The following is a 23,543-nucleotide window of genomic DNA, read 5'->3' as shown; positions in this document are numbered from 1 at the left end:
CAATGAACCCTACTGTAGATAACTGAATGTAGTTAATAGTTCAAGTATTAGAATATTCTTTCATGAAATATAACAAATGTACAACAAAAATACAAGGTATTAAAAATAGGGAGGTAAGTGGGAAAATACACCTAATATAAACTACAGATGATAATTAGTAGTGCTATTTCAATAATCTTTCATCAATTGTAACAAAGGTAATTTCTGTTAAAAATAGTACAATTATTTTTAAAAGCACTATCATCAATTGTAACAAATATTCCACACCAGTGCAAGATGCTGGTGGTAGGGTAGTATATTGGAATCCTGTATTTTATGCATGATTGTTCTGTAAATCCACAGCTTCTCTAAGAAAACAATTTTTTTTAAAAATCACTTGGGGAACTTTGTGTAAATGGAAATTCCAGGTAGTATGGAACAGGCACTGGAGAGGCATAGATTATTTTTCAAACTGGTCACAAAGGAATTTTGTTATCAGCAGGTCCTGAAACCTCTGCAATGAGGAAATAGAGGCATGCATGTCCCTCTCTTGAAGTTTTCAATTTGATCACAGAAACAAAATTTTTGAATGAAAAAAATTAAACACAAGTTAAAAACATTACATAATATGTAACTTGTCACTATCAAAATAATTCTGTAGGGACTAATTGCTACAAAAGTTCGAAGGAGGAAGAGAAGCTGAGGTTGAGGTTAGAGACCTCTGATAAAGTTATAGGCAATTCATAAAAGAAATGTAACTGTTCAGTGAATATTCAAAAAATGTTTAACCTTACCATAAACAATTAAACGTAAATTTAAAAAATAATAAGATTCACTTTTCACCTATCAAACTGGCAAAGCTTTTAAAAGTTATGATATTCCATTTGGTAATGATATACGGACCCAAGTTCTTTCATGTAGTAGAATAACATTGAGAATAAGAGCATGAACTTCAGAGTCAGACAGACATGGGTTTGATACACATTTGAGCAGAATTGCTCAACTATTGCCCTACTGATATTTTGGGTCAGGCAGTTCTTTGTTGTTGGGGCTGGTCTGTGCATTGCAGGATGTTTGGTGGCATCCCTGGCTCTACCTACTGGATGCCAGCAATAATTCCCCTCCTGCATCTCAGACACTACCACACGGCCCTGAGTGGCATAGGCAGTGGGGCCCCCAGGTGAGGACCACTGAACTATATGTTATTAGATGAGTCACAAGACCTCGCAAAGCTTCAGTTTTGTTGTCTTTAAAACATTTAATATGTAATAGCAATCTCATATCCTACTAGTGAAAGGAAACATTGGCAAAACCTTCCTAGAGGGCAATTTGGCACTATGGCCCTACATCAAGTCATAAAAATGATCATATACTCTGATCCAGAAATTCCATTTGTAATCATTTATCTGAGTTGTATATAAAGACATTTATTTACTTATTTACTTATTTATAAATAATCACAGCTTGGCTATTCTAAATGTATCCAATTGACAGTAAGGAGCTTATTAAACCCTGGTACACTCAAAGAATGGGATATGACCCAATATTTGAATCCATGGTATGTTCACTATGCTGGGAGGGAAACACAGGCTGTCCAAGATACTTTTCATGATAAAAACATGAACAAACAAAAACCAGAGAGAGAAAAGAAAGAACAAGAATATGGACTGTTTCTGTTTTTCCCTTGTGTGTGTTTATTAAGCTTATTGTTGAACATGCTTTCTTAAATAGATTTTAATAAAAAGTGGAGGATTTAGGAAGTTTTCATCTGATAATTTTTAAGGATTCATTCAAATGTAAAATTCAGTGATGATACATTTTATATACTTATCCTTTAGGGTGCCACTGGCAGTACTACCCTAGAAACAAATACATAAAATGCACACTCACAGAGTAAACCATGTCAGTGACTGAGGGCCTCAGGTTCTCCTTCTGTGAGAAAGAGGTGGGGGCATGGCAGGGGTTGGACCAAGTGCTCCTTGGAATACAGGCCTCCAGACACTGTGCAAAACCCCTACCATCAAGTCTGGCTCTTCAAAAACTATCACTCAAGCTTAATGATACAATTACTGCCCTGAATACTTTTTCAAGTGTCTACCTTGCTTTGACCTTGAAGGCCAGGGAATATGGGCCACTCTGTGCCCTCCTGACACCTAGGGAAGGAGAGAGCAAGGTGGCCCTGCGTGCAGAGCCCTGTATGAGAAACCATGTAGGTGAGAGAGGGGCCTCTCCTGAATGGATGGGGTGATCTGAATTCACAGGAACAAATGAGCCACACAGACAGGCATTTGAACCATGCTTGGTCAAAGGGGTCTGAGTCCCACCCAGCCTTCCTCTATAAGCTGCTCAAGGGACTCAGAAGGGGTAAATAGTGCTGTACTCTGAGTATCCCTTAGTCTCTTCAACTGTTGCTGACTCCCAGGGAAGAAATACTACAGCCCATGAAAGTCTGATATCTTGTCTGGGTTATGATAACCCAGCAGGGCATGAAACTGGAGCCAGATACTCCACCCTGATGCAACTCAGTCAGGCCAGCATCTTTCAAGTCTCGGGTGTGTGCACACATCTATCAAGGAGACAATGATCATTGCCAGTTAATAGTTTCTAACTAACAACATCATCTATAGCCAGACCCCAGAAGAGTTGATAGAGACCAGATAATTCCCAGAAGGCAAAGGGTACTTTGCCCGCTCTGTTCACAACTATCTAGAGAAGGGAGAGCATGCTTCCTACATACCCCTTCCCATATCCTGGCACCTGAGATGGGCTGTGTCAATGTCTAGGCTGCCCTGAGAAAGACAATCCTTCAGCCACACCATTCTTCTTCTCATCCCACCCCAAATGGAAGAATTTATACGCTTGGCCTTCTCATAATGCAATTTCCCAAACCATGAGTCATTTTATCAGGCACCCTGTGCAAGCTTCTACCATAGCATCCACCACCCTGTATCAGAACTGTCCGTGGGTTCACCCTTCACTGGCCCATGAACCCCCCTGAGGACAGTAACTCCAACTTAATCCTCTCAGGATCCCCAGTGCACATTCTTACCATATAGCTGAATGATCCGACCATCGTCTGGCTCTTCCATCTGTGACACTTTAAGAACAAGACCCTAAAGTGAGCAGAAGTCCCTGATCTGAGGTTCCAGACTTTCAGGACAGCTTGCTTTCAGTACTTAGCAATTTTATCTCCAGGAACACTGCCCTTTAAAAAAAAATGGCAGTTCAATTTCTAAAAAACAGATAAATTGGGATGTGATTATTTATGCCACGAAAAGATTCATCAGAGTTTCTCTAAAGGTCTTGAATCCCAATGCACTTAAGCCTTGGTTTAATTAGCATAGAAAAGCAGAAATATCATTATGGCTATGAAGAAGAAAGTTGTTTTATTTGGGGCTGTAGTTGACTAAAGATCAAAATTAAACACAATATCCAAAATATTAGCTGACAGTACCACACTTCTTAATAATTCAGTTTGCACTCAATTTTGCAGGAATTCAGCTACTGTGTCTGAGGCACATGTAGGTAAACCCTTTTTTCTACATTTCTATACTTCATTGTCAATTCTGACCCAGTTCAGGTATAGCGCAGCTCAGGTCTCCCTCTTTCTCATCCCTCTTCACTTATTCCACCTCATGTACCATTCCAGTCTGCTATTTTCTCACCGAGTCCTCTTATATAGAGATGTCCTTTGTAGACCTCCTTTACTCCCAGCTCATGAGCTCTCCCCTCACCTAGACCTTGTGCAGGAAAAGGCCTCACCCCTAGTCCTGCTGGTCGCTGACAGCATTCATCCATTCAACTGCATATTCACTCAGAACAATAGCTGCACATCTATAATAAACAAGACATTGTATATTATACAATCTCAGGGGATACTGAGGGGAGGGCAATGTCTCTGGTGGTTTGGTGCGACGATTTCAATACAACGACTATTTGCCTTATGGGGCACAGGCAGCGAAGAACACTATGGGGCTAGGTGGAAGTGGGGGAAGAGGGTCATTAAGCCCTCAAAAAAAAGGGAAGGGAGGGAAGCAGACTTGGCCCAATGGATAAGGCATCCATCTACAACATGGGAGGTCCGCGGTTCAAACCCCATCCTCCTTGACCCGCGTGGAGCTGGCCCATGTGCAGTGCTGATGCACGCAAGGAGTGCCAGGCCACGCAGGGGTGTCCCCACGTAGGGGAGCCACACACACAATGAGTGCACCCCATAAGAAGAGCCGCCCAGCGTGAAAGAAAGTGCAGCCTGTCCAAGAATGGCGCCGCACAGAGGGAGAGCTGATGCAGCAAGATGATGCAACGAAAAGAGACACAGATTCCCAGTGCCGCTGATAAGGATGGAAGGGGTCACAGAAGATCGCACAACGAATGGACACAGAGAGCAGATAACTGGGGGTGGGGAAGGAGAGAGAAATAAATTTTTAAAATAAATAAATCTAAAAAAAAGAGGGGGAAGGATTTCCAAAGAGACCCTGGAGTTGATGATTCAAAGATTAAACAGAAGTTAGCCGGGAAGGGCTTGTTCTTTAAAGAGAAAATGGTATCTGCAGATGCACACAGGGAGACCCAGAGCATTCAGCTACTTGAGGTTCATGGGACACAAGTGGCAAATACCTAAGAATCTTTGGTTGAGATTCACTCACTGAGCCAGTCCTTCAACCCAGATATACTCAGCACTGATGGTATGTCAGATGCTGTCAGGACATCAAGATGAACCAGAACTTTGACCTCAAGCAGCTCACAACCCAGTGGGGCACAACCCGTTACAACTGTTTGGTGAGTAGAGATTAAAGAGTACTTGGTCATCTGCCCACAGCCTCGTCAGGTGAGCAGAGAAGGGATCCATCTCATTTACAGATGAGCAGGCAATGACCTGGAGAGGTGAAAGCACATAGTAGGGGACTGTGCTGGAGCTTGACTCCAAACTTTGGGTCTCTTCCAGGTTTTTCACACATTCTAGGAAGACACTCCATCTCTTCCAGTCCTAGTGAAGGAAAACACCATTCCTGCCAGGGTCAGTGGAGAAGGGCTAAGTCTGGAACTGTTCGAAAGTATGAAAATTCCTGGGAAAGATAGTGCATTCCAGAGCCAAGGCAGACCCAGAATGCAGAGTCAGCCATAGGTGTTGAGTTTGGGTAAGGGGGAGAGGGCTGGGATGTTAAGATGGTAAGGTCTGTGCAGGCAGATACTGGGAACCCATGGATCCTGCAAGCAGACAGATGGCAGTGATCACTAAATCCAGCTAGGTAAAGTCAGGAAAACTCATCCCCACTCCCCAGGATACCCTCAGACTAAAGAGGACAGCCTTCAAGGACCCTGAAAAAAAGGCAGAGCAAATGATATAATAAATTTGCATCCATGCCTCTGGCATAGGGCAGGCAGTTTGCCTTCCCACTCCCATCACCATCCTCCCCTAGGACAGGGTAATAAGAACTCTAGCTGATTTCTGGCTCCACCACCAAATCACCTGATTCCTTGGTCAAGGCTTCCTCCTCAGTACAATGCAGGGGCAAGTGGTCTTGGTCTCCTCCAGCCCGAACACCCTGCAAGTCAACGTCTTGGAAATAAGCTACAATAATTGAGACACGAGGAAAAACACAAAGCCCTGGAAAACCCAAAAGCCTTCTATGGGAATGGACTTTCACTCTGGCCATAGATTTGCTTCTCATTACTTTTGAAAGCACTGTCATTGAGATATATTCACATGCCATACAATCTACCCAAAGTATATTATCAATGGCTTTTAGTATAATCACAAAGTTGTGCATTCATCACCACAAAAATGTTTAGCTCTTTATTTTTTATCCAGTATAAAGGTAAAACAAATTTATTTCATTAATATGCTGGGTAGATGACGGAAAACAATCCCATAATGAAAACTGCCCCCAAAATAAACCACAGAGGATAAGCAGACCTGCATGGTTGAATGCTCACTGCAAGGTCAAAGGGATTGCACCAGGTTCTAACAACAGAGACCAAAGAATCTTCAGACGCTACAGCCGAGTGTTCCCAGCCTCCCCGTCTCCAGTAAATACCGACCCACCCTTCCGGGGCCTGCTCACACCCACTCTCCCTTCTCCTCCTCCTCTTTGGGTTTTCCCTGATCAGTTCAGCCCTGAACTTCTTGCCACCCTTAATTCCCTTAACTGAGTCTGTACCACGGAACTTGGAAATTATGTGTTGTCACTGTTTTCTAGTTACTTCATAGGCATTAGTTGTTCCCCTATATAGACCAAAAGACTCTTGAGTATATTACCTTTGTTTTATAATCCTCCACAGAAACAGAAGATGAGTAGGTGACATAATTAATGACTGTTGGCTGATTTACAGATGATTACATAGAGACATAAAGAACACCAAAAGATATGTATATTAAAATTTACTCTGTGTTTGTTTCTACTATTTATATTCATATATTCATTTAATATCACAACTTCCCTCATTTCAGATGAGGAAACTGAGGCCAGCTCACAGAAGTTAAATACCATGTCCAGAATACCCAGCCAAATAGTAAACAGGATGAAATAAACCTAAGTTTGATAGCAAAGACCACATTCTATCCTTGTGCTTCCTCGACATAAATTTGAAGGAGAGCTACTCCTAGAAATCCTCAATTATTGAAAACAAGAAAGGTAACATCATCAACTATGAAAGCCCCAAATTATAGGTATTTGGTTCCAAAGCTTATGAAAAATAACACATTAGGTCCTGGATTAACAAATTAGACCCAGATCTGGGGGCCCAGAGCCAGGAAAAAAAAAATCATGAAGCAGATCTGAATGAAAAAGAAATCCTCTCCTCATCCCTTTTCTTTTGCCTCCAGTAGCTCTGCACTCAGAACCCAGGGGAGGGAGGAGGGAAGAACGGGGCACAGAAGTACTGACTAGGGGGATGGGAAGTGTGAGAAGCTAGATGGTCACAAAAATCCCCACAGCTCTCAAGTGGGATGCCATTGTCAGCAATCACCCTCCCGCACCAGGGGGAACAGGAAGGCCATGAAAAGACAGTGGTGTGAACGTCCAGAAATCCAGCCTTACTGCCACCTCGATAAGCTAAAACAGGGAGCAATTCTTGTGGACTTCCTCCTGCCCCAGATGCATTGGGCTGGCTGTATGGCCAGTTTCCAAGGGCTGCAGCTCTGTCGCACCAGGTGCATATGCAACAAGGCAGAGAGGACATACCTGCTGGCCTGTAGTGACAAACAGGAAGATCCACCCACCTTGAGTTTGTAAGGAGAAATGAATTTGTTCAACCTGTTGGCTTCAAACAAAGAGAAACATCTGAAGCCAAAATTCAATAGACAAATTCATCTGTAAATGTCCCAGGTGGGAGAGGTGAGTGACTCACACACCAGACCCCTGCTTCACACACTCACCTCTCTGTTCTTTGGGGCAAGAAGCCGGGGGAGTGAAAGGAAGGGAGCAGAAGTCACATGGCATGGGAGCCCATCACAGTGAGAGCTGCTATGTCTGCATGCTGGATTACTGTTGGATGCCACCCAACAGACCCCCAGTTGAACCAGTGTCCATTTCTACTTCTTCCATGCAAATGGTCCAAGTTCATATCCTCTAGGTATACCCTCTGTTGATCAGTGCTCAAGGTGGGCAAGAACAATGTTCTCTGTTAAGAAAGATTGCTTTTTAGAGGTTGCTCTCTAAATTTCCCTACATTTTAAAGAAAGGATAGGACAGGATAACAGGAAACCTTTTAAGAATTAACAATTCCCCAACCTGTATGTCTTGTTTTGAAATGGGGGAGGGGCAGTTGCACTTCCAAGTGGCATTGGTGTATATTTCCAGAATTCCAAGAAGTGCTGTCCTCAGAAAGATATTAAATAAGACTCCACATGTACACAGCTCTCTGAACTCCTACCAAAATGAAGCTGTATTCTCAAATCCCTACCTCCTGAACCTCATAAAAGGCAAAGAGCCAATAAGCCACTAGCTCTAGACTCATCTTATTTGGGGGCGGGGGAGTGGGGAGGAGGAGGAAGCAAGGGATCATTCTTATAGAAATTAAATACAAGGTGACCCCAGAACATTCACAGTCTATTTCTCCAATGCTGGCTAAGACCTCCCCAGCTAGAGTCTAGGCCCTAGGTGTCCTCCCCTACGCCTCTCTCACCTTTGGCACTGCACAGGGCCGTTCTCCCTCCGCACCACCGGGGCCACAAGAAGACTTCCCAACAGACTCCCAGCCCCCTGCTCTGCACCCATCTATCTACAAAGTCCCAGGAGGTAGGTGGGTCCATCTGACCTCATCAATTAGACCAAGGCTCCCAAGGGCCTCTTCTGCTCTGTGCAGTGCTCCCCAAAAAAGCTTGACTCCTGGGGAACTGGGGAAACAGCCTCCTGCTGAGGGGGTCAGCAAGCCTCTGACAAGGAAAAATGACTCCAAGGTCCCAGCTACCCCCTCCTCAGCTAGCCAGCTGTTGCACAAAAGAAATCAAAAGAGGCAAGATGAACCAGCACAAATCTTGCACCACTGTGGGGTTGGTTCTCCAAGATCAAGTCTAGTGGTATGTGAGGACCAGCATTCTTTTCATATCATCAGCAAATGAAGGGTGGGAGACAAAAGTACAATCTCATTCTGGGCACCAGGAGGGAACTTTCCACACTGGCGCAGGGTACAGTGGTCCCAGAGTGCAGGACAGAGAAAGAGACTAAGAAAGAGATCACAAAAGGGAAGGTGTTCAAGAATTTAAGAAAAGAAAAGGAATAGTAGAGGGGAAGAGGGAACATGAGGGGGGGAAAAAATTCTACTCTAACCCTAAATGCCTTTTAGGAACCCAATAAGGTTACCAAAGTCATCTATCTACATGTCCCCAGATGTTTTCATGGTGGATACCGGCTGCTTTGGGGAGTAGAGGGACTTCCCCAGATGGTTCTCCCAAGTCTCCCATTGGAAAGAATTTTTTGATAAAGTGTGCATTTGGGCAAGAAAGATTTCTAAGGACATCCCAGTTGGAAGGGGGATGCAGCTTTAGGCAGGCTCCAGAAGCCCGTACTCTGCTCTTTGCACTGGGGAAGAAGAAGGATGGTGAAAAGCAGTGACCTGAGGCCTAGCACCGTGTTTACCGCCCAGATTTCCCCTCACCCCACCCCAGCACCCCAAATCACAACAGCTAATTTTACCCTCCCCTTGGAGGCCCCAAGGATGCTAGATCTTTCTCTTTCTCCTCAAAGCTCCTAGAAAACCTCTCCCTTTCAGTTCTTCTTAGAGTCTGCAATATCACTCCTAAAAATTCAGCTCTTTCAGTCTCGAAGGATTTTAGTGGTTCCACCTCAACTATTGGCAGCTAACAACATCTCCTGGAAAGTAGTTTATCGCAAACTTTCCAGGACCAACGATCTGGGAACAGGGTCCCTGAGCAATGGAACTTCAGTTGAAGCGGAGTAGGCAGAGCGAAGGGAGAGGCTTAAGTGAGGAGCAAAGAGAAAAGAAAGGCTGCAAAGCGCGACAACTCGATTTTGCCTGGACGGCCAAGCCCCGGCACCCCGCGGCCACCTCACTGCCCTACCTTATGGGACTTACATCTGGGCTGAAAGGGCTTTCTCAGCGGCTCCTCCACCCCGCCGCCGAGGCTGGCAGGAGAGAAGGGCCATTACTGAGTTTTAAAGCAAGGGGTTGGGGGTTAGAAGAGCCCGCTGCTCTTCTTCGGTGGTTAGCGGCGATTCGCACCTCTCAAATCAAAGGCACCCTCTTTGCATGACCTATAGAAACAACTGCATCACTGTCCCAAAGCGCCTCACTTTCCCCAAAAGAGAACCCGGGCTGTCTGGCGTCAGTGGGGTCATCCTTTTACGGCCCCCAACTCTTCGCTGCACCTCTCCAGCAGGGGACCTGGGGGACTGGACTTGGGGTCGCCCAGTTCCGAGGATCCGGGCCCCTACCCCCACCCCTCGGAGGGGCCGCGCCAGGACAAAAGCGTGGGGCGGCCTCACTCACCCGCGCAGCGAAGGCGGCCCGGGAGCCGCGGCACCGGCGCTCGGCTGGGGCGCACCGGCCCAGGCGCGCAGCGCGGGATTCGCGCGGGCTCGGCCGCGGCGGGCCCCGCGACGCTAAGCGCCTGCGAGACGCGTCCGGGGCGGGGTGGGGATGAGCCACCCGGCGAGAGAACGAACAAGTGAGAGAACGAAGAACAAACTTAGGAGCGTGCGAGCGAGTGAGCGCGGCGCTCCCGAATCCGCCGCCTCCAAACCAGCACGCGCTGATTTGCATGTCGTTTGCATAGCGCTCGCGGAATGGGCCCGCGGCCCCGCCGCGCCACGCCCACCCGCGCGCTCTTCCCCAGGGAGTCGGAGCCGCGGCTCCCCGCGGATCTGATTGTCAAAAGCCCACCGCCTCCCCTTTCGCTGCACCGCCCCCAACTCCGCCTCGCACGCCGGGCCGGGCAACGCTCAGGGTGTTTTTTTTTTGCTCGTTTTTGTTTTTCTCCGAAAGACGGCTGGATACAGGACAAAAGGGGAACACGCACTGGAAAAACACAGTATAGACATTAAAATTAACTGGGTTTCTCTTTGATGTGTCTATCAAAACAGTGAATCCCTATCAAAATGCCAGCCGCCTACCTTGTAGAAATGGAGAAGCTGATCCTCAAATTCACATGGAATTGCAAGGAGTCGCGAATAGCCAAAATAATCTTGAAAAAGAAGAACAAAGTTGGAGGATTCCTACTATCTGATTTCAAATTTTACTACATGCTGAGAGCAAGAGGTAGTGCATTATCACTGAGTGTTTTAGCCCATTTAAGATCGCTCCTGAACCTCCAGTTCAGTAATTCACTGTTTTCATCACATCACTGAGGGAAGGGAATGGCTGTTAAGGTCTCCCCACACCCCCCTCCCGACCCCACTCCCCAGAGATATGGTAATTGTTTGCATTTGGTACTTAAGTTAAATTTCAAGCAAAATACAGACAGGGTTAGGCAGAACTAAAGCACCTGAATTCTTTCAGGAAGGGCTTCCATCTTAAAATAAATTCATTACTTCTTTTCTACTATAACCTCCACTATTTCACCCCTCCCTTCCTTCAGTTTTTCTGTAGCTGTCCTACACTGACACACTTTAAAGGACCACTTGCAGAGTAGCAGCACTTGAGATCCATCTAAAGTCCCCCATGAGAAATGTGCCCAAACACCAGTTAACTACAAATTCAAGTTTTTGCTATGACCAAGTCACTTATTGCTTTAGAGTGCCCATGTCCTCACGCTACCAGTCTTGTTTTGAAGATTGGGATACAAGTTCCTCAGCCTTCTGCACAATGAGGAAGGATACTCCAGCCACCATCTAGAAGGGGCAGGGAAGAGCACACCCATCCCAAAAGCACTCACTTTTCTTTTCCAGGCCAGCAGTGAAGCAGTCCCCTCTCAGGAAACAAAACAGAACAAAACTGGTATCATCTCAAAGGACTAGCTTTTTTGGCACTTTGTGAAAATGCCCACTGGCTTCCATATCTGTTTGAATCTATTATTTAGTCAAATTGGTTTCTTGTAGGCAATTTTTTAAAGTCAGTTTTTACCGATAAATTTGCATTGTTTCAAAGAAAATGTTCTAGCTAAAAGGTATTGCAAAAAAAACTGTGTAATAGATAAAATCGTGGTTTTTATAATTTTCCTAGGTTGCCTATAGAAATGTCCTCTCCTGAGGAAACCAGGATGTACATAGTGGGAAACTATTCATGGTTCTCACTTTAATGATGAACAGGCCTTAAAATGGATAGTTTACATTTTCAACAAGGCACTGAAAAACGTAGCTAAAGCAAGAATAAAATCCTGCTGGCTGACCTCTGGCTACATTCTTTCTCCAAGTTAAAACAGAGAACACACACTTTCTGGATCAGTACCTCCAGAAAGGAGACACCTTGGCTCCTCCATTACAGGCCTCAGTATGACTGATCCTACCTGGCCTTACTTTAAGTTTATACCTCAGTGTTAATACTTTGAAATATGTGGTGACTGGGTGAAATCTTTTTGGTAGGCAGAGGTGTTACTTTTATAAATGTGCAGAATAAAAAAAAAAAAACTTATAAAATGGTAAAAAAACAACTTCCTAGAAAGTAAAGTAATTGAAAGTGTGGTATTGGCATAAGGAAAAAGGTAGATGAACTGAATGGACTTGAGAGTCCAGAGATAAATCCACATACCTAAAGGGAGCCAAGTCCATTCAATGAGGAATGAATAGGATCTTCAACAAATGGTCCCAGGACAACTGGAAATCCATTCATTCAAAATAGATCAATGACCTAAATATTAAGAGCTCTGATTATAAAACTCATACAAGAAAATATAAGGAAATATCATCAGAAGGCAATGGATTTTTAGATTTTACACCAAAACCACAAGCAACAAAAGAAAATTAAATGAAATGGACTTCATCAAAATATTAAAAAACTATTATGCATCCAAGGACACCATTTAAAAAAAGTAAACAGATAGCCCTATAAGGAGAAAATATCCAGATACCACATATCTGATAAGGGTTTAATATCCAGAATATATAAAAAACTCACACAACTTAACAACAAAAAGATAATCAAAATTTTTAAAAGGGACCAAGCAAAAGTTAGAGGCAAACCAAATGCCCGTCAACAGATGAAAGGATAAACAAAATGTGGTTTATTCACATAATGGAATATTATTCAGCTGTAAAAATAATTGAAGTGCTGGTACATACTACAACATGGATGAACCTTGAAAATATCATGTCACATGAAATAAGCCAAACACAAAAGGAGAAATAGTGTATGATTTCTCTTATATGAAATACTTAGAATAAGCAAATTCATAGAGACAGAAAGCAGAATATGGGAAGTGGATGTGGCTCAACTGATAAAGCATCCACCTACCATATAGGAGCAACAGGGTTCAAACTCAGGGCCTCCTGGCCCCTGTGGTGAGCTGGCCTATGCGCAGCGCTGCCACACGCAAGGAGTGCCATACCATGCAGGGGTATCCCCTACGTAGGGGAGCCCCACACACAAGGAGTGCACCCCACAAAGAGAGCTGCAATGTGCAAAAAGGGCAGCCCACCCAGAAGTGGCGCCACACACATGGAGAGCTGACGCAAGATGACACAACAAAAAGAGACACATATTCCCAGTGCCCCCGAGAATGCAAGCAGACACAGAACAACATGCAGCAAATGGACACAAGAGAGCAGACAGTGGGCGAAGGGGAGAGAAATAAATAAATCTTTTTTTTTAAAAAAGAAATCAGAATAGTGGTTTGTTACAATTGTTCACAGTATATGCTTATAATCTCCTTATTTTTCAAAGTCATTAGTGATGTCACCATTTTCCTCTTTGATATTAGTTACATGCAACTTTTTTCCTTTTTTTCATTAGGGAAGTTATGGGTTTATGGAACAATCTTGCATAAATAACAGGATTCCCATACACCACCCCACTACCAATACTTTACATTGGTGTAGAATATTTGTTACAACTGATGATAGCACAATTTTATAATTGTGCTATTAACCATAGCCCATATTTTAACTTAGGGTACACTGTTTGTGTAAAGCAATTCCATGGATTTTTTAAAAAATTTATTGTTACTATATATATAATCTAACATGTCCCCTTTTAATAATATTCAGATATATATTTCAGTGGCATAATTATGTTCACAATATTGTGCTACCATCACCACCCTCCATTACCAAAACATTTCCATCATTCCAAATAGGAAGCTTATACATTTAAAGCCTTAACTTCCCATTCCAAACCCCATCCTTCCCTTGGTAACCTATATTCTAGATTCTGACTCTATGAGTTTGCTTATTATATTTAGTTCAAATCAGTGAGATCATACCATATTTGTCATTTTGCGCCTGGCTGATTTCATTCAATCTGATGTCTTCAAGGCTCATCCATATTTTTGCATTATCAGGACTTCATTCCTACTCATGGCTGAAAAATATTCCATTGCCTGTATACCAAATTTTGTTTATCATTTTGTTGGCTGATGGACCCTTGGGCTTCTTCCATTTTTTGGTTATTATGAATAATATCGCTACGAAGATTGATGTGCAAATATTTATTTAAGTCCCTGCTTTCATTTCTTTTGGATATACACCTAGTAGTAGCAAGATTGCCAAGTCACATGGTAGGTCTAAACTTAGCTTTCTGAGGAAACGTCAGACTGTCTTCCACAGCAGTTGCACCATTTTACATTGACACCAGCAATGACTGAGTGTTCCTATTTCTTTGCATCCTCTCCAACACATGTAATTTTCCATTTCTTTCATAGCAGCCATTCCAGTGGTTTGAAATGGTATCTCATTGTGATTTTGATTTGCATTTCCCTGATGACTAATGATGTTGAGCATCTTTTCATGAACTTTCTGGCCATTTGAGCATTTTCTTTGGGAAGAGGTCAACTCAAGTCTTTTGCCCATTTTTAAGTGGGGTTGTTTGTCTTTTTTGTTGTTAAGTTGAAGGATTTCTTGATATAGTCTGGATATTAATCCTTCATCGGAGCTCTGTTTTCAAATATTTTTTCCCATTGTGTAGGTTGTTGTTTTACTTTCATGATAAAGTCCTTTCAGGCACAAAACTTTTAAATTTTGATGGGGTCTTATTTATTATATGTTTTTTCTTTTGTTGTTTGTACTTTGGCTGTAAATTCTAAGAAACCATTGCCTAACACAGGGTCTGTGAAGGTGCTTCCTGTGCTGGTTTAAAACTGTATGTACCCCAGAAAATCATGTTCTTAAAGCTAATCCATTCTTGTGGGTGCAAACCTATTGTAAGTAGGAACTTTTGATGACGTTATGTTAGTTAAGGCATGGCCCAGGACGGGTCTTAATCCTCTTACCTGAGTCCTTAATAAGAGAATGGAATTTGGACAGAGAGAGAGAAAGCCATGGAAGCAAGAAGCTGAAATCACTGAAACCCAGAAGAGAAGGTAGATAGCTGTAGATGCCACAGTGTGTCTTGTCATATGACTGAGGAGCAGGGATCACTGGCAGCCAGGGTTCAAGGAGAAAGCATTGTCTTGATGATACCTTGATTTGGACATTCTCAGAGCCTCAACTGTAAGCAAGTAAGTTTCCATGGTTTAAAGCCAAAACATTTCATGGTATCTGCTTTAAGCACTCTAGCAAACCAAACCACTTCTCTATATTTTCTTCTAGGAGTTTGATAGTTCTGGCATTTAAATTTAGAACTCTGACTCATTTTGAGTTGATTTTTGTATGAAGTGTGAGGTAGGCATACTCCTTCATTTTCTTTTCAAAAAGAGATCCAGTTTTCCCAGCACCAAATGTTGAAGAGACTGTTCTTTCCCAATTAAGTGGTCTTTGTCTCCTTTTAAAGTCAGTTGGTCATAAATGTGAGGATTGATTTCTGAGCTCTCAATTTGATTCCATTGGTCTATATGCCTGTTCTTGCATCAACACCATTTTGTTTTTGTTTTTGTTTTTTTAATATATTATTTATTTATTTTTAAAAGATACATGGATCACACAAAATGTTGCATTAAAAAATATGAGGTTCCCATATTCCCCATTCCCCACACCCCCCACTCCTCCCACATCAACAACTTCTTTCATTAGTGTGGTACATTCATTGCATTTGATGAATACATTTTGGAGCACTTCTACACAGCATGGATTATAGTTTACATTGTAGTTTATACTCTCTCCCAGTCCATTCAGTGGGTTATGGCAGGATATAGAATGTCCTACATCTGTCCCTACAGTATCATTCAAGACAACTTCAAGTCCTGAAAATGCCCCCATATCACACCTCTTTTTCCTTCTCCCTGCCTTCAGCAATTCCCATGGCCACTGTCTCCACATCAATGATATAATTTCTTCCATTGCTAGAGTCACAATAATTCTATAGTAGAATACCAGTAAATCCACTTTAATCCATATTTTATTCCTCTATCCTGAGGACCCTGGGATGGCAATGCCCACTACACCTCTAATTTGAGAGGGGGCTTAGATTCTACATGACCGATGGATGGGATTCTCCTGCTTGCAGTTGTAGACTCTCTTGGTTCCTTGGTGTGGTGTTTTGATTACTGCAGCTTTGTAATAAGTTTTAAGCTCAGGAAATATGAGTCCTCCAACTTCAGTCTTCTTTTCCAAGATGGCTTTAGCTACTCAAGGCACCTTCCCTTCCCTTAAAAATTTGATAATGGCTTTTCAATTTCTGCAGCGAAGGTTGTTGGAATTTTGATTGCAATTTCACTATACCTATAAATTGGTATCTTAACAATATTCAGTCTTCCACTTCATAAATACTGAATGTCCTTCTACTTGTTTGGGTCTGCTTTGATTTCTTGTAGCAATGTTTTATAGTTTTCTGTGTACAAATCCTTTACATCCTTGATTAGATTTATCCCTAGATATTTCATTCTTTCAGTTGCTATTGTGAATGGAATTTTTTTCTTGACTTCTTCCAATTATTCATTACTTGTGTATATAAACTCTACTGATGTTTGGGTGTTGATCATATAACCCACCACTTTGCTGAATTCATTTATTATTAATAGCTCTAGGAATTTTGTTGTAGTTTTTCAGGACTTTATATAGGATCATGTCATCTGCAAATAGTGAAAGTTTTATAACTTCCTGGTCAATTTAGATGTCTTTTATTTCTTTTTTTTGCCTAATGCTGTGGCAAGAACTTCAAGTAAAATACCAAATAACAGTGGTGACACTGGGCATATTTGTCTTGCTAATCATCTTAGAGGGAAAGCTTTCAGCCTTTCACCATTAAGTAGGATGTTAGTTGTGGGAATTTTATAATTCCCCTTTATCATGTTGAGTACATTTCTTTCTATTCCTAGTGTTCTAGGTGTTTTTGTCAAGAAGTGGTGCTGGCTCAGTCTGAAGCAGAGCAGACATTACCATCCCAAAATCCTCATGATTGGGGAATGAACAAATATAAGGGGGGAATGCAACCATGGACTAAAGTAAACATTATTATTGTTGTAATGGGAGAAATTGTAACATTGATATAAAGATAGCGGTTACCAGAAGTTCTGTGAGGAGTGGGAGGAAAGAATAGGTGGAACATAAAGCATTTTCAGGGCAATGGAATTGTCCTGCATATTGCAACGATGGATATGGGTCATTATACATTTTGTCAAACCCTATAAAACTGTAAACCATAATGCAAACTATAGATATTGGTTAGTAACAATGCTTCAATATTTGTTTATCAAGTGTAACAAATGTACCACAATGATGTAAGTGTTACTAATAGGGAAAATGTGGGAGGGGGATATGGGCATCCCCTATAATTGCAATGTAACTTTTATGCGATCTAAAACTTCTCTATAATTCAAGTTTATTATATGTATATAAAAGAAGTGGTGCTGGATTTTGTCAAATGCCCATTCTGCATCAATCGTGATGACCATATGATTTTTTTCTTTCATGTTAACTTTGTGCATTACATTGATTATTTTTCTAAAGTTGAACCAACCTTGCATACAGGTATAAACCCCACTGGATCATGATGTATAATTCTTTTAATGTGCTGTTGGATTTGGTATGCTAGTATTTTACAGAGGATTGTTGCATCTATATTAATAAGAGTTATTGGTTTGTAGTTTTCTTTTCTTGTGGTAAATTTTGTGGCTTTGGTATGAGAGTGAATGTTGGCGTCATTGAATGAGTTAAGGAACATTCCCGTCTCTTCAGTTTTTTGGAAGAGTTTGACCAGAATTGGAGTTAGGTCTTCTTGGAATGTTTGGTAGAATTCCCTTGTGAAACCATCTGATTCTGAAATTCTCTTTATTGGGAGGTTTTTGATTACTGATTCAATCCCTTTCTTAGTCATTGGTTTGTTGAGATCTTCTGTTTCTTCTTGAGGCATTGTAGATGGTTTGTGTGTTTCTTCTTATTGTCCATTTCATCTAGGTTATCTAATTTAGTGGCATACAGTTGTTCATAGTATCCTCTTATAGTCCTTTTTATTTCAGCGAGGTTGGTAGTAATGTCCCCCTTTTCATTTCTGAGTTTTGTTATTTGAATCTTCTCTCTTTTTTCCTTTGTGAGTCTACCTAAAGGTTTGTCAATTTTATTGATCTTTTTAAAGAAACAACTTTGATTTTAATGATTCTATTATTGTTTGTTTTATTTTATTTTCCATTTAATTTGCCTCGGCTCTAATATTTGTTGTTTCCTTTCTTCTGCTCATTTTGGGTTTAGTTTGCCCTTCTTTTTCTAGTTATTTTAGTTTTGAGGTTAGGTCTTTCATGTGAAGTCGTCTTTTTTTTTTTAATGTAAACATTTAGAGCTATATATTTCCCTCTAGCACTACCTTTACTGCATCCCATAAATTTTGATAGGTTGTGTTTTCATTTTCATTTGCCTCAAGGTATTTCCCTAATCTTCCTTCTGATTTCCATTACTTATCTGAATATACTTTCCACTCCTTTCTCTCTTTCTTCTCCTTCTGGAACTCCCTTAAAGCATATACTGTATTTGTGTGCTTGAGGGTGGTTCAGAGGTATTTTGGGTTATTTTTACTTTTTATGCTTCTTTCTTCTTTCTGCTTCTCAGCTTGATTCTTTTCAAGTGTCTTCTCTTTGTGTTCACTGCTTGCTTCTGCCAGCTCCAGACTGATCTTGAAACGCTCATGGACAGTTTTCATTTATTGTGGTGTTCAACTCCAATAGTTCAATTTGGTTCCTTTTTAAAATTTCTATCTCATAACTAAGATTCCCAGATTGCTCATTCATTGTTTTCCTGATATCCTTGAGCTCTTTCTCTGTATTTTCTTTCATCTCCTTGAGTATTTTTATCATCAATTTTGTAAAGGTTTTGTTCTGCATGTCCACATTCTGGTCTTCTTCATTGATGTTTCCTGTATTTTTATCTTTTACTTCGAACAGGCCTTCATTTCCTGTATCTTTGTTTGTCTTGTACTCTTTTCTTGTACACTGTACATTTGAATATTTTAAAATGTTATTTCTGGCATTTACTCGCTGAGATATGTTTCTTGATTTTGTAGCCAGCTGGTGATAAGACAGAATTTCCTGAGCTTCAGCTCTTCTATCAGAAAAGTCTACCCAAGGCAAATGCTGTGTGCAGGGTTTTCCCTGTCTTTCTGGACCTGTGTCTTGTCCTGTGCTTTTGTTGGTTAGTTGCTTTGAAGTGCCCCTATTTATAGGAATTTGGTTGCCCCCTCTGTTTGCCAAGAGACAGACTTCCCTCTCCTGGGTGCTGATACTGGCAAATCTTTGCCCCAGACTCTGTGCCTCTATAGTTTCTTAAATTCCTTTCATTTTCTCAAGTTGCCTTTGCCTGGAGGCCAAATTCTGGGAGAAGGGGCATTACCAGAGAAGACTTTCCCAAGTCAGTCCTTCCAAAATAGAGCCAAGGACTCAAAAAAGTGGCACAGACCAGCCCCAAAGTGCCCTGGGGAGGGGATCAGGAAGGAGACTAAGAGGTTCTTCCATGGCTTCCCAAAGCTGAGCTTTCTTGGTTTGCCCAGAAAATGCAGCCCTTCAACAAAGGGTCCCCTACAGCCATAACATCTTTAAATCTCCTCCAGCATGACCTTTGTCTGGCATGGATTGAAACAATGGCCACTGCTGCCTTTGTCCAGGGCAGTCTGAAACAATGGCCACTTTCAGAGCTGGGTCCCAAATAATCCAAATTCATTAATCAAAAGCCGTGATCAGTGATTGTCCATGCCCACCCCTGGCCATGGGGAACAGGATTTTTTTTTGTCCCTTTCTGTCACCAGCAAGATAGCCAGCAGCTCAAATCCATGGCAGCCTGCCATGAGGGGGGAGTATGAGTGCCCACAGTCCCATGAGGAGAAAGCAATTTACTGTTCCTTACCATAATTTATCAGCCTCTTCCTCCTGCTCTTCCCTGGATGCTGTAAAGTGTTCTTCTGGCCTCAGGATTCAGTACAGTTGTTTCAGACAGTTCCTGCCTGTTGAATAGTTGTTCTGGTAGAAGGACTGAGTCCTGGAGCTCCCTCCTCCCACATCTTCCCACAATCTTGTCCAAAATGTGTAATACATGGCAAGAACTACATGAAGACAGGGGGATGGAATGGTATAAGAACATAGTTTGTTTATGCTATTGCTGTTAAATTGGCATCAAGCCAAATGAGATTGTTACAGATTAGGATGTTAAATGTAAATTCTGTGGTAGTCACAAATATAATCCAACACTTTTTTTAATGATAAAAATACTCAGGAAAATAGGAATAGAAGGTACATCCCTCAACATGATAAAGGGCATATATGAAAAATCCACAGACTTCCCCTGAGATCAGGAACAAGACAAGGATGCACATTTTCACCACTGTTATACAATATTGTACTGGAAATCACTGGCAGAACAATCAGGCAAGAAAAAGAAATAAAAGGCATTCAAATAGAAAAGGAGGAAATTAACCTATCTCTATTTACAGATACTGTAATCTTTATATAGAAAATCCCAAAGAATTCACAATTCATTATTAGAACTAATAAATGAATTCAGCAAATTTGCAGGTTACAAGATTAACATGCAAAAATCAGTAGTGTTATTTTAAAAATCAAAAATATTCTGAAATGGACATTTAAAATATCCCATTCACAATAGCTCAAAAAAGAATAAAATTTCTAGAAATACTTAATGAAAGAGAAGTTGTACACTGAAAACTATAAAACATTTTGTTGAAAGAAGCAAAAGAAAATCTAAATAAATGTCAAAACATTCCATGTTCATGGATAAGAATATTTATTATTAAGATTTCAATATTAACAATAGCTATCTACAGTTTGAACACAATACCTATCAAAATCCCAGTTGCCTTTTTTTGTATAAATGGAAAAACTGATCCTCAAATTCTTATGGAATCACAGGTGCCAAATCAAGACTGCAATAGAAGAATTTTAGACGTCCCACACTCGATGATCTCAAAATTTACTACAAAGCTACAGTAATCAAAACAATGTGGTACTGTTATAAAGGCAGACACAAAAACCAATGGAATAGAATTGAATCCAGAAATAAACCCACCCCTATATGCCAACTGATTTTTTCTATCAGTCCTTCATTCAGCATTTAAAAAAAAATAAATTTTATTGATACATATTAATAAAGCATACAATCCATCCAAAGTGTACAATCAGTGGTATTTAGTATAATCACATAGTTGTGCATTCATCACTTCAATCATTATTAGCACATTTTCATTATACCAATAATAATAATAAAAAAACAAAAATCTCTACCCCTTAATATAATCACCTATTAATTTGTCTGTTTCCCCTGCCATACATAGCTGTTCTTCTGTTTCTGTTTTTCTAGTTTATTTGTATTTATATTTTCTATAAATGAGTCAAACAATATGTACTTCCTTTTGTCTAGTTTCTTCCACTTAATATATTTCTTTTTTTACCATTAATGGAAGATTATTAATAGATTACTATGTGCTACTGTCCATATTTTGCTTTGGTTGTATTTTTGCCTAATATTAACATCTTGTAACATTAACCTATATTTGTTCAGTTTCAAAGAAAAACGGTCTGATATACAATATTACCCTCTACTTACATCTCACATAAGGTTTCACTCTGTTATATAGTCCCATGGTTACATCTTTTTAGCTTTTCTTCTAGTAATATACAGGAACTTAGACTTTCCCTTTCAACCACTGTCATATCCATATATTAGAACTGATAGTTACAAACACTTTGATGTGTTTTCACCATTTCTATTTATTTACTATAGTAAATGAATAATTTAGGAACAACCTTTTTACTATTTCTGTACAGATTAACCCTCGACTTCCAATTCTCTAACCTCATTCTATTTTCTGGTGACCTATATTCTAGTTATTAACTCCATGATTACATAATATACTTAGTTCATAATAGCAAAGTCACAAAATATTTGTCCTTTTGTTTCTGTCTTTTTTTTTTTAAGATTTATTTATTTATTTATTTATTAAAGATTTATTTTATTTATTTCTCTCCCCACCACCACCCCCAGTTGACTGTTCTCTGTGTCTGTTTTGCTGCGTCTTCTTTGTCTGCTTCTGTTGTTGTCAGCGGCACGGGAATCTGTGTATCTTTTTGTTGCATCATCTTGTGTCAATTCTCCGTGTGTGTGGCACCATTCCTGGGCAGGCTGCACTTTTCTTTCGCGCTGGGCAGCTCTCCTTACAGGGTGCACTCCTTGCGTGTGGGGGTCCCCTACGCGGGGACACCCTGCATGGCACGGCACTCCTTGCGCGCATCAGCACTGCGCATGGGCCAGCTCCACACGAGTCAAGGAGGCCCGGGGTTTGAACTGCAGACCTCCCATGTGGTAGACGGACACCCTAACCACTGGGCCAAGTCCGCCGCCTGTTTCTGTCTTATATTTTCCTCCAGGTTCATCCACGTTTTCTTATGTTTCATGACTTCATTTCTTCTTACAGCTGCATAATATTCCATCATATGTATATACCAGTTTGTTTATCTATTCATCAGCTGATGGACACCTGGGTTGTTTCCATCTTCTGACAGTTGTGAATAATGCTTCTATGAACATCGGTGTTCAGATGTCTGTGTCACTGCTTTCAGTTCTTCTGGGTGTATACCTGGTCACATGGCAAATCTATATTCAACTTCCTTAGGAATTGCCAAACAGTCCCCCACAGTAGCGATGCAATTCTACATTCCCACCTGCAGTGAATAAGTATTTCTATCTCTCAACATCCTCTCCAACACTTGTAGTTTTCCATCTTTCTAACAGTGGCCAATTTAATAGGTTTGAAATGATATCCCATTGTAGCTTTGATTTGCATTTCCCTAATCACTAGAGATGCTGAACATTTTATCATGTTGTTTTTTGTTTGTTTGTTTGTTTGTTTTTGCCATTTGTGTTTCTTCTTTGGCCAAATGTCAATTCAAGTCTTTTGCCCATTTTTCAATCAGGTTGTTTTTCTTTTTATTGTTGAGTTGTAGCATCTCTTCATATATCATGAGTTTTAAACCCTTATCAGATATGCAATTTCCAAATATTTTGAGTCAGCTGCCTTATCACCCTTTTGACAAAGTCCTTTGAGGTGCAAAAGTGTTTAATTTTGGAGGAGGTCCCATTTATCTATTTTTAAGTTTGTTGCTCATGCTTTGGGTGTAAGGTCCAAGAAGTCACCTCCAACCACAAGATCCTGAAGATGATTCCCTACTTTCCTTTTAGTAGTTTTATGGTCTTGGCTTTTGTGTTTAGGTCTTCAATCCATTTTGAGCTGATTCTTTCAAAGGGAGTGAGATAGGGGTCCTCTTTTCTTTTGGTTATGGATATCCAGTTCCTAGGGCACCATTTGTTGAAGAGACTGTTTTGTTCCAGTGTTGTGAACTTAGTAGGTTTGTCAAAAACCAATTGGTTATAGTGGTGAGAGTCTATTTCTGGACTCTCAATTCTATTCCACCAATCATTGTCTGATCTTTATGACAATACCATGCTGTTTTGACCACTGTAGCTTTGTAATATGTTTCAAGGTCAGGCAGAGAATCCTCCCATATCACTCATCTTTTTTAGGATGGTTTTGGCTCTTCAGGTGCCCTTTCCCTTCCAAATAAATTTGGTAATTGCCTTTTCTAT

General features: G+C 41.0%; 1 protein-coding gene across 2 annotated transcripts in view; it reads right to left on the bottom strand.

Annotated features, from left to right (window-relative positions):
- MYLK (myosin light chain kinase) overlaps positions 1 to 10,228 on the bottom strand; it is a 344,455-nt gene extending 334,227 nt beyond the window's left edge. For both annotated transcript variants that reach the window (XM_023590948.3, XM_023590949.3), the window contains exon 1: positions 9,931 to 10,228. The gene's annotated coding sequence lies outside the window, so the exon portion shown is untranslated. The remainder of the gene's footprint in view (positions 1 to 9,930) is intronic.
- Positions 10,229 to 23,543: the final 13,315 nt, after the last annotated feature.

The sequence above is a fragment of the Dasypus novemcinctus genome, chromosome 4 (assembly GCF_030445035.2).
Source record: "Dasypus novemcinctus isolate mDasNov1 chromosome 4, mDasNov1.1.hap2, whole genome shotgun sequence".
NCBI classification, from domain to species: domain Eukaryota; kingdom Metazoa; phylum Chordata; class Mammalia; order Cingulata; family Dasypodidae; genus Dasypus; species Dasypus novemcinctus.
The sequence above is the reverse complement of the archived record's forward strand: the minus strand, read 5'-3'. Positions and strand labels throughout refer to the sequence as shown.